The following is a 14,632-nucleotide window of genomic DNA, read 5'->3' as shown; positions in this document are numbered from 1 at the left end:
TTGGGATAGTCAGGGTGTACATACCCCTCAAGCTGTTCCATTTAAACCTCCTCAACCAAGTTATCGTTAAGAAATGCATTTTTCACGTCCATTTGCCAAAGATTCCATCCCTTTGAAGCTGCTAATTCAATTATTGTTCTTACTATTGCCATCTTGGAAACTGGGCTGAAAGTTTCCTCATAGTCCATTCCATATTGCTATGCATATCCCTTTGCAACCAGCTGGGCTTTATACCTTTCCAGTGTACCATTTTCCTTATTCTTCACTTTGTAAACCCATTTACAACCAATGGGTACTTTTCCCTTAGGCAGATTGACCAATTCCCATGTGTTATTTTCAATCAGTGCTACATATTCCTCATCCATGGTAGCACACCAGTTTTTATCTATAATTGCCTCATTGAATTTTGTAGGTTCTCTATAGCCAGACACTTTGGTCATATATGCATAATGTTTGGTTGAATACCCACTATATGTCAGCCTATCAACTGGTTTCCTGATCCTTTTAGATATTCTCAACTTTGGTTCACTATACGATTGCCTCTCATGAGGCAACACATACCTGCTCTGCCTTTTACACCAGGCATCATAACTGATGGTATGCCAAATTCACTGCCAAGGTTGTCACTGCCAAGTGACTCATATCTAGACGTAAGTGGACAATAACATCATCAAGAAAATTTTCCTTGCCTTTATCCAATTTCTCCCTCACTCACATATCTGTGTTAGCGGATCTAGTGTCATAACTGCGTAGTTGTCCTGTCCACCAAGGACTAACAGTTAGATAAACCACTACTTGAAGGGCCATTGATTATAGTGCTAGTTGAGTGGTAATTTTCAGCATGAGTAGAGTTGGCTGATGCATTAGAAACCACTGCATTTAGAGTAGCATACCAAGAGGCTAGCTCATAAAAAAACTAAATCTCTACTTATCAAAGTCTCTCGAGTAGATGTATTATAACACTTGTAGGCCTTTCTATCTTGTGCATATCCAAGAAAGACACTCTTTACTACCTTGGGGTCTAAGTTTCTTCTCTTTTCATTAGACATATAAACATAAGCAATGCAACCAAACACTATAAGGTGGTTGATGTCAGGTTTGTGCTTACACAATTTCTCATATGGAGGAGTCAAATCATGAATTCCACCTGTATGTGTTTGATTCAATACATAGACTATAGTAACCACTGCTTCAATCCAATATCCATTTGGCGTGTTCTTTTCATTGAGCATTGCCCTAGTGGTAGCTTCCATAATGACACAATTCTTTCGCTCAGATACACCATTCTGCTGAAGTGTGTAACGACATGTCAGCTGCCTTTTTATGCTACATTTGATTAAGTACCTATCAAACTCTTTAGAGACATATTATCCACCTCCATCAGACCTCAGACATGAAATGCAGTAGCCAAACTCATTTTCATCATGTTTCTTAAAAACCTTGAATACATCAAGTACCTCCTCCTTGTGTTTCAAAATGTACAGCCATGTATAGCAACTAAAATCATTAATGAACAATACATAATACTTGGCACCACCAAAAGAGGTGTTATGGGATGGACCCTATACATCCCTATTTTTGACATGATGCATAAATGGAAACCTTGCCTATTTTCCAAACCAATAGGTGGAATAGACATGTCCTAAATCATTGCACTTGAACTTTGGCAAGCCAAGTACAACATGCTTTTGCTGTATATTTTTTAGCCTCTAAATATAACATGACCAGTGTGTTTGTGCCAGATTTCTACATGTGGAATTGTTCCACTGTCATGGGCAAACAGATTGCTTTCAACTCAAGAATAGATGCATCAAGTGTGAACATCCTGCCATCTCTTCTGCCTCTACCAATCAATTTGCAACCATTTTTGTACTTTTCAATAAAGTAACCATCCTTGTTGAACCTTACCTGTAAATTCTATTTTGCCATTTGGCCAATAGATAGTAGGTTCTTAGTGATTGGCAGTACATGTAATACATCATGCAAACTCTTTTTTCTACCATCATGCATAATTCGGGGAACCACCTATATATTGAATACCATGCTACATGTCATCATCACCAGTGCAAACATATCCATGAGATCTTGCTATTAACTCGTCAAACCATTCACCATGTGGAGTCATGTGGTTAGATGCTCCCAAGTCTATATACCACTTTTCATCCTTGTCTAGCTTAGGCATATTCTTAGAAACATAGTGCATAGCAAATAGTATATCTCCTTGATCATCCTATGTACCACTAGAAGATGCATAACTTCCATGTTGTTTGCATTTTTCCTTCATATTTGCTTTCTTTTTATGACAACCCTTTGCTATGCATATGTACTACAACAATAAACAAGTCTTTATCCCTGTTAGATTGATCATGTGATGCTAGGAGCCACTCTACCTCTAGGTGATCTCCCACTGCCTCTCAAAAGGCTCCAGATCCGTGTTGACCTTGCCCATTAGAACTTTGTCATGCATTTTACTACTACTATCAATGTGCATTCTGAGTGTCCCCTTGACCTCAAAAGGATCCATGGCCTCTGCCACCTCTAGCATGCTGACTAGAGCAAACTACAATATCTCTTTCTCCTTGAGAGGTATTGGAACTAGTGTTCAATCCAAGTTTAAATTCCTCATGCAACAATAGAGCAAGAAACTCATCCAAATCAAGAGGTTCTACTCTCATAGATATCGATGTGTCAAATGACTTATACTCCTTGTCTAATCCATTCAATGTATTTGCAATCATGTCATCCTTTGACACTTTAGATCCAATAGTAGTAAGCTGGTTTGCTATGGTTTTTATCTCTATCGTATTAGCTTGGATGATCCTACCATTTCTACACATATTATTAAATTGTTTCTTAAGCTGTATCTTCCTTGCATGAATAACATTGCCATAATTCTTCATGAGAATATCCCAAGCATCCTTTGGGGATTGACAGCTTGTAATTTGCATGGCTATTGCATCAGAAATGCATAAAGAGAACCAGTGTAACACTTTGATTGCTCTTTCCAATCACTGCCGGTGAGCTCTTCGGTATTTCCATTTAGGTAATTTAGGTTCTGCTTCAACTCCCGTGCATAAATCCTAGTAGTCTTTGCCAATCAAGAAATTTTGCATCCTGAAGTTCCATAAAGAGAAGTTTTTATTGTCAAACTTCTCTCCCACAATTTGAGTGCTATTATTAGTGCCTTGAGCATTTTCCATATATGCAATTTGAGTGATATTGTGAGTGTCAATCTTCTCTCCCACAATTTGAGTGATATTGTTAGTGCCTTGAGCACTTTCCATATATGCAATTATAGTATTTTGTGCCATATGCCACTTTTAAGTGCCTAATTCTCTGCAAACCACTCAATTATTTATGATAGTTTCAGTCTAAGAACATGTAATAGTAATTCTCAATAATAATCAGGATATCTCAACTCATAAACTTGTCAAAAACATCCCCAAACATGTAGCAAAACATCTAGATATAGTGGCATTCCAAGTAGATAGCATACAATTGATGTAGGTATTTTCCAATCACTTATGACAAAAAATAGTTTGTGTTTAACCAACCATAAATCCTCTGTGTAAACTGAAGTATTTCTAGCTCAAAACAATCTCAAACCATCTCCAACGTCTAGCATAACCTCTGGGGTTCAATGCATGTACATAAAAGCTTCAGCAATAGTTTAGATATGTAACGTGTCCGCTAGAATCATTCCGGACACGTCTTAGCAGTCCATCGGGAAGGATGTCTAGAAAGCTCCGCCCGGCACTCCCATGGAATGTTACGGGTTTAGCAATCTAGGTCTTCCCGAGTCTGCCACGTAGCGGAAGTATCCTGGCCGTTCCCACTTAGGATCGACCTGAATTTGGGTTTCCCTGTTTGGTCATTAGCTATCAACAACTAGTGTCGGACCCGAGCGAACTACTTTACGCAGAAGCGCCTGGACCGAAGCGGATTCGCGCTGCACTTGGTTCAAGGAGAATGGGAAACGAGAGGGATGCAAGGCTCGACCTCTCTGCCATAAGGCATAGTCCCATTCCGTTCCCCTAAAACAGCGTGAATCGGGTAATGGTTAATTCTAAGTCATCGTTCTCGTTACTTGTTTCGGTGATGATGGTCATCCTCTGTTCGTTGAAGACTTTGAGAAAAGTTCCCGGCTAACCGGGACCACCCATCCATAGGACGGACCCATGGTCCATCCTCCGCACTTTCCTCGGTTTGTTTTAGTTATGTAATTACCTACCACATTAGTTTGACATATAACAAACAGCTTCCTTGATTAACCCTGTTAAGCACTCGTTCCTTTACGTAATCTTATCACAGGACATAAAGAAAACAATGCCAAACAACTTCTTTATTATCATTTTATCCTTTTATCTTTGCAATACAAGGAGTTCCCGCCCGTAGGCGTATTCATAATCCGCCCGAAGGCTATCCAGTAATCCACCAGGGATCACTAATCCAAGTTTCCGCCCGTAGACTAGTATGCGGGCCTCGAGATCCAATCCCGAGTCATGTTAGTCTCTTGTGTAGGGCCCGGAAGGCGAGGGATTTACAGCCAGAGCCCCCCCTGGCACCCAAGCGTCCTCCTGCTCCAAGTAGAACTCAATGGAGAGACCTCTCACGGCGGGTTCGGTCCACGTTCCCGGCGTGGCTAACAACCCCCTTGGTTAGGGTTAGGCAGGCAGTCGGGGGTAACTGAAGCTGCCTCTCCCTTCAGGCTTCAACCTGAAGCTTTAGATATCTTTTCATCCTTTAGTTCCTTGAGCAAACAATGCAAACAGTGCTTTCTAACTTTTACAAGCACAATCAATTCCAGTGGTCGTTTTATTTGGCCAACTGTTAAAAAGTGAGTCATTCTCTCCGAATGCATCCAGCATTCGACCTGGGATCAAATTGCGACTTGGCAAGATCCCCAGGGGTCTGTTTGTTCACCCTTTTATCCTTGGGTTAGGGCCATACCCTGTTAACCCAACTTAGCCAATACCTTAGGTAATAGTAAATCCTGGCGACCATGTCGCTCCAATTTATGGATTGGTCATTTGCCTCCAGGCAAATACCTAACTTTCCTTTTCCTTGGCAATTATCCCTCAAGAAAAGTGATGTAACAGGATGATTACTCATCCTTTTTGTAAGTTATCCTAGGGCAATAACTTGCCAACATAATTTCAAGAAATGACAAGACTCTCTTGTGGACAAATCTCAGTCTATACGATGTTGCAACTTTTTCCACATGTGTTGCATTTATTCCACGGGGTCATTCCACCTATTGGATGGCGTTTCCTGGTCACGGAATTACCTCCAGCCGAGTAGCAGGGTTTAGGGTATCTTCTTACCCAATCCATTCCTAATTATATTGGCCCACGGCCCTAGGAATTTCCAACTCAGTCGGAGTTTCATCATTTGTACGAGTGATCCTTAGGATAAAACCTTAGATCATTTTATGCATAAACACCCAATTGACTCGACATTCCGAATGTGTGTAAGATCCTAGGGTTTGCGGTTTTAACTTGGCAACAAGTGTAAAACTAGGTCGAATTCTTGCCGCACCAAACCCTAGTTAGCACTTGGGATACTTATCATATCGACTGAACCATGCCCATATGAATCCCTGTGGTTTAGGTGATTTAGACAACACAATATACTTGTCTTGCGACAAGGATGAACCTTTCCCAAAGGTGATAAACTAGATCAATAGTTACAACTACACCTATACGTGTAAACATGCGATTCACTGCCTCTACGCAACACATGGTTCACAATAACCCTATCCTTTCTTGGCAGAGTAAAAATGCCTGATAATCTGGACACTAACTTTCCTAGGTCCTACTAGGACTTACATCAAATAATCATGCCTCTTGCAAGTCCATAGATCAATTTCGTGCCTTCTATTCCTTTTCGAATAACATCTTATGGGTGTTAACTTATTACAAGGAAGATTTATCCAAAAACGGGACATGCCGTTAATCTTTCCATGCCTAGTAAAAAGGTGTACCTCAATAATTTCAACCTTGAAATGAGGCAATAGTTGTCCTAGGCTCGTCACTTTTGAATATACAAAAAGGAAACTTGCTGATAAGGTCCTACAATTTCATAGACACCTTATGCTCTTTTCATTCATTCCTTTGAACGTACCAATGATCAATTTCCAAATCTTAAGCTATTTCTAATAATGTTCAAATAGCCAATTCATGTCCCAATTGCATTTAACTTGACTAGTTGAATTCGAACATGCATGAGTGCTTCCTAATCCGTGAAGTTATCGTGATTAATTCAATACTTTTGTGTGGAATCCAAATAGATCAAACCTGGACTTGTGAATTCCGGGAAATGTCCACTTGTATACTCGGAGATGAACCTCCCGCAGTCGCACCTTGTGATCTTTTTGGGGCCATCGTAGGCGTGGATTCGGCTTCTGATTTGCCTTTGTGGTCTACGAATTGACTTGCCTCGGAATGCAGCCTCCAGATCTTGCCCTTCTCCCTCATACGTACAAGATCCCTTCTTGAAGTACGGATCCTTGAAAAACGAAATACCGGCTTGTGGGATTCGGCTTATGGAAGGCCTTAGGGATTGGAACTTGGGCTTTTTGCAGAAGAGCTGTGGAAAAAATAAAACTTAATAAATGCTTGCGGGAATTGGGGCTTTCTCGAGCAAGCTTGTGGGAATTTAAGCTTATTATGGGAAGGAACTCTTGCGAATGGGCCTTGCAAGAATGGGGCTTTAGAGTTCTTCTTCTTCTTCCAAAAATCCTAGGACCGGCCTTGTAAGTGATTAGTGGGAGGGCCTTTATGGGCTTCTTCTCTTATTCTTTAAAATCCCGAGGGTTAAAGATATTGTGGAAAGGTGTTTAAGGACCCTTCTTCTTCTCTACAAGCCCTGGGCCTAGAGGGCTTATGGAAAATCGGTGAGAAGGTTCGTCGCCTCCTTCTCTTCAAAGTCCCGGGGGTGTGTGGATAGACCTATGGGCAATGTAATGGGAAGGGGGGCTTAAGAAGCCCCTTAGAATCTTCCTAGAGAAGCTTCTTAAGAAGCTTCTCTCAGCACGTGGCCACGTTGGGCAGAGGGGGGGGTAGTGATTCGGCGTGGCGGCGGACTGGGCAGTCAGGCGGCGGTGGTGGCGACTAGCGGACTGGGCGCAGCATGCCGGCTGGCGACGGCGGCCTCCTCCTTCCCACAGCCACCCTCTTCCCCTTCACGTCCGGCCTCCCCCTTCTCACACCTACCCCTTCCTTCTCATGTCCGGCACCTCCTCCCTCTCACGCCCTCCTTCACGGCAGCCTGGCGACCTCCAGCACGTCCGTCTCTCATGGCGCCTTCACCACCGTGGCCTTCCATAGCCTTCTGTCCTCCCCCATTGTCCTTCTCTCCTCCTTCCTCCCCAAGAGGGGGTTCTTATAGCCTAAGGGGGGAGAGGGGACCTCCCCACGTGGTCAGTTGCATGGCTCTCTCCCTCTCACCTCCCTCATGCTAGCCCATCCCTTTCCCCCAGCCACACATCGGCTGGGGAAGATAATAAAAAAATTTGCAATAATTCCACCTTTATCCCCTTATCCTCCTCCCAAGAGGGAGTTTTCCCGCGGCTATGCCGGTTTGAATCCCCGACCTTATTTTCGTAAGGTGGAGTGTCTCCATTTCGCGCGTGTGGCTATAGATTAGCTGCTGGCACTAGTGATAATCTTTGCACGAGATTTACACGACGTGCGGGAAGTCAATATTTACGGCACGCAGTGTGCGGAAATATTACATTCTCTCCCCCTTAGAAGAATCGAGATGTCCTCATCTCGAGATAAACTGGGGATATCGAAGATTGAGAGAGCTTTCATCCATCCAGGTAGCATCCTCCTTAGGATGATCTTTCCACTGGACGAGGCATTCTCTCAAGGTTCCGGATCTCAGTTGTCTCACCCTAGCATCTAAAATCTTGTCCGGCCTTAGTTCAAGGACTCCTTGACTAGGCATTACAAGTTGTTGGTCATCAAGTACATGATTAGGGCTAGGTGCATACTTCATTCTTCAATAGACTGTTATGGAATACTTTATGAACCTTAGGTTTTCAGGGAGTTGCAGTCTATAAACATTAGGTCTTAAGCACTTTGAGGATCTTGTATGGTCCACAATACCTTGGACTTAGCTTCCTGCAATCTTCTAAGGATAGAGAACTCTTCTTTGGGCATACGTGAATGAAGACCATGTCTCCTTCCTCAAATATTCTATCTTGACACTTCAAATCCGTGTATGCCTTCTGTCTATCCTTCGCAGCTTTGATGTCCCGAGAAAGTGAAATCATGAGCTTCACACAATATCTTCTATTTAAATAACTGGCTTGCTCGTATACATACTCTCATCCTATAGTAGACAAGTCCACTATTGATAGAGAATTCACAATACTTAGCCTCTAGCTTTTGTTCCTGGTCCTTGATAGAGACTTCCCTTAGCATCCTTTGATAGGCTAGATCATGGCATCCTTCCTCTCTAGCTAGTTCGAGTATAGGGTTGTTTGGCATTGATACCTCTGTAGCTAGAGATCTAGCTATTGATAGATTTTGCAAGATTAGTGAATTAAGAGATGCCTTGTGATTGAGTGCATCAACAACTACATTCTCCTTTCCAGGTCGGTAATTGATCTTAAAATCATATTCTCCAATACTTTAATCCATCGACGTTGCCTCATGTTGAGCTCGTTCTGGGAAAAAATCCATTTGAGCCTCTTATGATCGGTTACTAGAGTAAACTTGTTACCCAACAGGTAGTGTCTCCAAAGCTTTAGAGCGTGGATGACAGCTAGTAACTCCAGGTCATGCATGGCATAATTCTTTTCGTGACTCTTCAATTTCCTTGAGGAATATGCTACTGGATGATGAGCACATATCTTTAAGCATGCTAGTATCAGTTACTACCTCTACTCCTTACTGTGGTCTAGAAGTTTAGGATCGGTGCTGACACCAAACTTTGCTTCAACCTATCAGAGCTAGTTTATTCGTCAATTGACCAAGCAATGTTTGCTTCTTCAGTAAGTCCGTCAAAGGTGCTGCAAGCAAAGCATAGTTTTTGATGAAGACCCCATACCATCCTGTCAAGCCAAGAGAACTATGTATCTCTTTGACAGATACTGGTATTGGCCATTCAAGCACATCTCTGACTCTGGCTGGATCTACTGATATTCCTTCTACCGATATGATGAATCCCAAATAACCAATCTAATGTTTGAGGAATGCATAATTTCGTCACCTTAGCATACAACTTGTGTGACCTCCTTGTCTCAAGAAAAATCCGAAGTTGGGATTCATGATCTCCTTCCTGTTTTAGAATAGACTAAAGTGTCGTCGAGAAGACAAGCACGAAGTCATCAAGATATGGTCTAAAAATATCCTGCATTAATCTATTGAAAGTGGCAGGTGCATTTGTAAGGCCGAATGACATAACCAAGAATTCAAAGTGCCCATATCTTGTATTGAAGGCCGTTTTAGGAATATCCTCATCCTTGATCCTGATTTGATAGTAACTTGACCTGAGATCAATTTTGGAAAAGACCTTTGCATCTTGAAGGCGATCAAAAAGCTCATCTATTCTAGGAATATGATATTTGTTCTTGACTGTTGATTGATTCAGCCCCCGGTAATCAATACATAGTCGAAGTGTCCCATCTTTCTTTTTCTGGAATAGGACTGGAGCTCCCCATGGTGAACTACTAGGGCGGATGTAGCCCTAATCTAGTAGCTGCTTGAGTTGTTCCTTCAACTCAATTGCTTCCGATATAGACATTCTATAGGGTCTTTTCGCAATTGGCACAGCTCCTATTGCTGGCTTGATCTCATGATCTACTTCTCTTTGAAGTGGGCGTTTTGTTAACTCTTCAGAAACTACGTCCCCGTATTCCTTTAGCCAAGTGACCAATTCACTTTACTTCTTTATCAATATTCATAGTCAAGACAATCGGGAAAAAGTTTTATTCCATTCATCTCAGCATAGCCCTTACAATTATTTCTTGGGCCGCTGGAACAAGTTAATACATTAATTCGAGGAGAATAAGATATTATTGCATTCAGCTACAGGAACTGAGTAGTAGTACGGATTGGGGTCATCGATTTTCAGGAATCGATAGTTCATTGGAAGATTAGGGTATCTTTTCCTTTGATATCCATTCTTCTCATGACGTCCCAAAACCTTGATTCGGTCGGCAGAGATTCTTTGAATCACTTCTCCGTACACATACTTATTCTGGTTAACCCTTCGACCTCCGACCTGTAGGGTCGCGTTTGCGTGAGTCTCAACAAAGACGAATAGCTTCACGATCTTCAAGTCCTCCATCCACTTGATTCTCTTCAAGTTAATTTGAAGGTACGCAGGTCGATAGGCAGTTATGTAATAGATCCCTGAAACACCCATCCATCTCTGTTCCATGCACACCGGCGATGGATTGTAAATGCGGTCTAGGATGTTCATCATCTCAACCCTCTGTCGATAATCCGTGGAATGCATCGCGGTCATAAACATGACTTGGAACACTAAGAACCTGTTCCATGCTTCATAATTCTGGAAGACAGCAATCAAAGTAAGGAAATGTTTGGGACACAACATTTGCTTTACTTCTTCTTATTAAAATTTCCTAAAAACAAGTCCTTTGTTGGTTTGCTCTGATACCAACTGTAACGTGTCCGCTAGAATCATTCCGGACACGTCTTAGCAGTCCATCGGGAAGGATGTCTAGAAAGCTCCGCCCGGCACTCCCATGGAATGTTACGGGTTTAGCAATCTAGGTCTTCCCGAGTCTGCCACGTAGCGGAAGTATCCTGGCCGTTCCCACTTAGGATCGACCTGAATTTGGGTTTCCCTGTTTGGTCATTAGCTATCAACAACTAGTGTCGGACCCGAGCGAACTACTTTACGCAGAAGCGCCTAGACCGAAGCGGATTCGCGCTGCACTTGGTTCAAGGAGAATGGGAAACGAGAGGGATGCAAGGCTCGACCTCTCTGCCATAAGGCATAGTCCCATTCCGTTCCCCTAAAACAGCGTGAATCGGGTAATGGTTAATTCTAAGTCATCGTTCTCGTTACTTGTTTCGGTGATAACGGTCATCCTCTGTTCATTGAAGAATTTGAGAAAAGTTCCCGGCTAACCGGGATCACCCATCCGTAGGACGGACCCATGGTCCATCCTCCCCACTTTCCTCGGTTTGTTTTAGTTATGTAATTACCTACCACATTAGTTTGACATATAACAAACAGCTTCCTTGATTAACCCTGTTAAGCACTGGTTCCTTCACGTAATCTTATCACAGGACATAAAGAAAACAATGCCAAACAACTTCTTTATTATCATTTTATCCTTTTATCTTTGCAATACAAGGAGTTCCCGCCCGTAGGCGTATTCATAATCCGCCCGAAGGCTATCCAGTAATCCACCAGGGATCACTAATCCAAGTTTCCGCCCGTAGACTAGTATGCGGGCCTCGAGATCCAATCCCGAGTCACGTTAGTCTCTTGTGCAGGGCCTGGAAGGCGAGGGATTTACAGCCAGAGCCCCCCCTGGCACCCAAGCGTCCTCCTGCTCCAAGTAGAACTCAACGGAGAGACCTCTCACGGCGGGTTCGGTCCACGTTCCCGGCGCGGCTAACAACCCCCTTGGTTAGGGTTAGGCAGGCAGTCGGGGGTAACTGAAGCTGCCTCTCCCTTCAGGCTTCAACCTGAAGCTTTAGATATCTTTTCATCCTTTAGTTCCTTGAGCAAACAATGCAAACAGTGCTTTCTAACTTTTACAAGCACAATCAATTCCAGTGGTCGTTTTATTTGGCCAACTGTTAAAAAGTGAGTCATTCTCTCTGAATGCATCCAGTATTCGACCTGGGATCAAATTGCGACTTGGCAAGATCCCCAGGGGTCTGTTTGTTCACCCTTTTATCCTTGGGTTAGGGCCATACCCTGTTAACCCAACTTAGCCAATACCTTAGGTAATAGTAAATCCTGGCGACCATGTCGCTCCAATTTATGGATTGGTCATTTGCCTCCAGGCAAATACCTAACTTTCGTTTTCCTTGGCAATTATCCCTCAAGAAAAGTGATGTAACAGGATGATTACTCATCCTTTTTGTAAGTTATCCTAGCGCAATAACTTGCCAACATAATTTCAAGAAATGACAAGACTCTCTTGTGGACAAATCTCAGTCTATACGATGTTGCAACTTTTTCCACATGTGTTGCATTTATTCCACGGGGTCATTCCACCTATTGGATGGCGTTTCCTGGTCACGGAATTACCTCCAGCCGAGTAGCAGGGTTTAGGGTATCTTCTTACCCAATCCATTCCTAATTATATTGGCCCACGGCCCTAGGAATTTCCAACTCAGTCGGAGTTTCATCATTTGTACGAGTGATCCTTAGGATAAAACCTTAGATCATTTTATGCATAAACACCCAATTGACTCGACATTCCGAATGTGTGTAAGATCCTAGGGTTTGCGGTTTTAACTTGGCAACAAGTGTAAAACTAGGTCGAATTCTTGCCGCACCAAACCCTAGTTAGCACTTGGGATACTTATCATATCGACTGAACCATGCCCATATGAATCCCTGTGGTTTAGGTGATTTAGACAACACAATATACTTGTCTTGCGACAAGGATGAACCTTTCCCAAAGGTGATAAACTAGATCAATAGTTACAACTACACCTATACGTGTAAACATGCGATTCACTGCCTCTACGCAACACATGGTTCACAATAACCCTATCCTTTCTTGGCAGAGTAAAAATGCCTGATAATCTGGACACTAACTTTCCTAGGTCCTACTAGGACTTACATCAAATAATCATGCCTCTTGCAAGTCCATAGATCAATTTCGTGCCTTCTATTCCTTTTCGAATAACATCTTATGGGTGTTAACTTATTACAAGGAAGATTTATCCAAAAACGGGACATGCCATTAATCTTTCCATGCCTAGTAAAAAGGTGTACCTCAATAATTTCAACCTTGAAATGAGGCAATAGTTGTCCTAGGCTCGTCACTTTTGAATATACAAAAAGGAAACTTGCTGATAAGGTCCTACAATTTCATAGACACCTTATGCTCTTTTCATTCATTCCTTTGAAACCAATGATCAATTTCCAAATCTTAAGCTATTTCTAATAATGTTCAAATAGCCAATTCATGTCCCAATGACTAGTTGAATTCGAACATGCATGAGTGCTTCCTAATCCGTGAAGTTATCGTGATTAATTCAATACTTTTGTGTGGAATCCAAATAGATCAAACCTGGACTTGTGAATTCCGGGAAATGTCCACTTGTATACTCGGAGATGAACCTCCCGCAGTCGCACCTTGTGATCTTTTTGGGGCCATCGTAGGCGTGGATTCGGCTTCTGATTTGCCTTTGTGATCTACGAATTGACTTGCCTCGGAATGCAGCCTCCAGATCTTGCCCTTCTCCCTCATACGTACAAGATCCCTTCTTGAAGTACGGATCCTTGAAAAAGGAAATACCGGCTTGTGGGATTCGGCTTATGGAAGGCCTTAGGGATTGGAACTTGGGCTTTTTGCAGAAGAGCTGTGGAAAAAATAAAACTTAATAAATGCTTGCGGGAATTGGGGCTTTCTCGAGCAAGCTTGTGGGAATTTAAGCTTGTTATGGGAAGGAATTCTTGCGAATGGGCCTTGCAAGAATGGGGCTTTAGAGTTCTTCTTCTTCTTCCAAAAATCCTAGGACCGGCCTTGTAAGTGATTAGTGGGAGGGCCTTTATGGGCTTCTTCTCTTATTCTTTAAAATCCCGAGGGTCAAAGATATTGTGGAAAGGTGTTTAAGGACCCTTCTTCTTCTCTACAAGCCCTGGGCCTAGAGGGCTTATGGAAAATCGGTGAGAAGGTTCCTCGCCTCCTTCTCTTCAAAGTCCCGGGGGTGTGTGGATAGACCTATGGGCAATGTAATGGGAAGGGGGGCTTAAGAAGCCCCTTAGAAGCTTCCTAGAGAAGCTTCTTAAGAAGCTTCTCTTAGCACGTGGCCACGTTGGGCAGAGGGGGGGGGGTAGTGATTCGGCGTGGCGGCGGACTGGGCAGTCAGGCGGCGGTGGTGGCGACTAGCGGACTGGGCACAGCATGGCGGCTGGCGACGGCGGCCTCCTCCTTCCCACAACCGCCCTCTTCCCCTTCACGTCCGGCCTCCCCCTTCTCACACCTACCCCTTCCTTCTCATGTCCGGCACCTCCTCCCTCTCACGCCCTCCTTCACGGCAGCCTGGCGACCTCCAGCACGTCCGTCTCTCATGGCGCCTTCACCACCGTGGCCTTCCATAGCCTTCTGTCCTCCCCCATTGTCCTTCTCTCCTCCTTCCTCCCCAAGAGGGGGTTCTTATAGCCTAAGGGGGGAGAGGGGACCTCCCCACGTGGTCAGTTGCATGGCTCTCTCCCTCTCACCTCCCTCATGCTAGCCCATCCCTTTCCCCCAGCCACACATCGGCTGGGGAAGATAATAAAAAAATTTGCAATAATTCCACCTTTATCCCCTTATCCTCCTCCCAAGAGGGAGTTTTCCCGCGGCTATGCCGGTTTGAATCCCCGACCTTATTTTCGTAAGGTGGAGTGTCTCCATTTCCCGCATGTGGCTATAGATTAGCTGCTGGCACTAGTGATAATCTTTGCACGAGATTTACAC

The sequence above is a fragment of the Lygodium microphyllum genome, chromosome 10 (assembly GCF_053477565.2).
Source record: "Lygodium microphyllum isolate KBCC chromosome 10, Lygodium_microphyllum_v1.1.10, whole genome shotgun sequence".
NCBI classification, from domain to species: Eukaryota; Viridiplantae; Streptophyta; class Polypodiopsida; order Schizaeales; family Lygodiaceae; genus Lygodium; species Lygodium microphyllum.
This window is presented reverse-complemented; position numbering follows the sequence as displayed.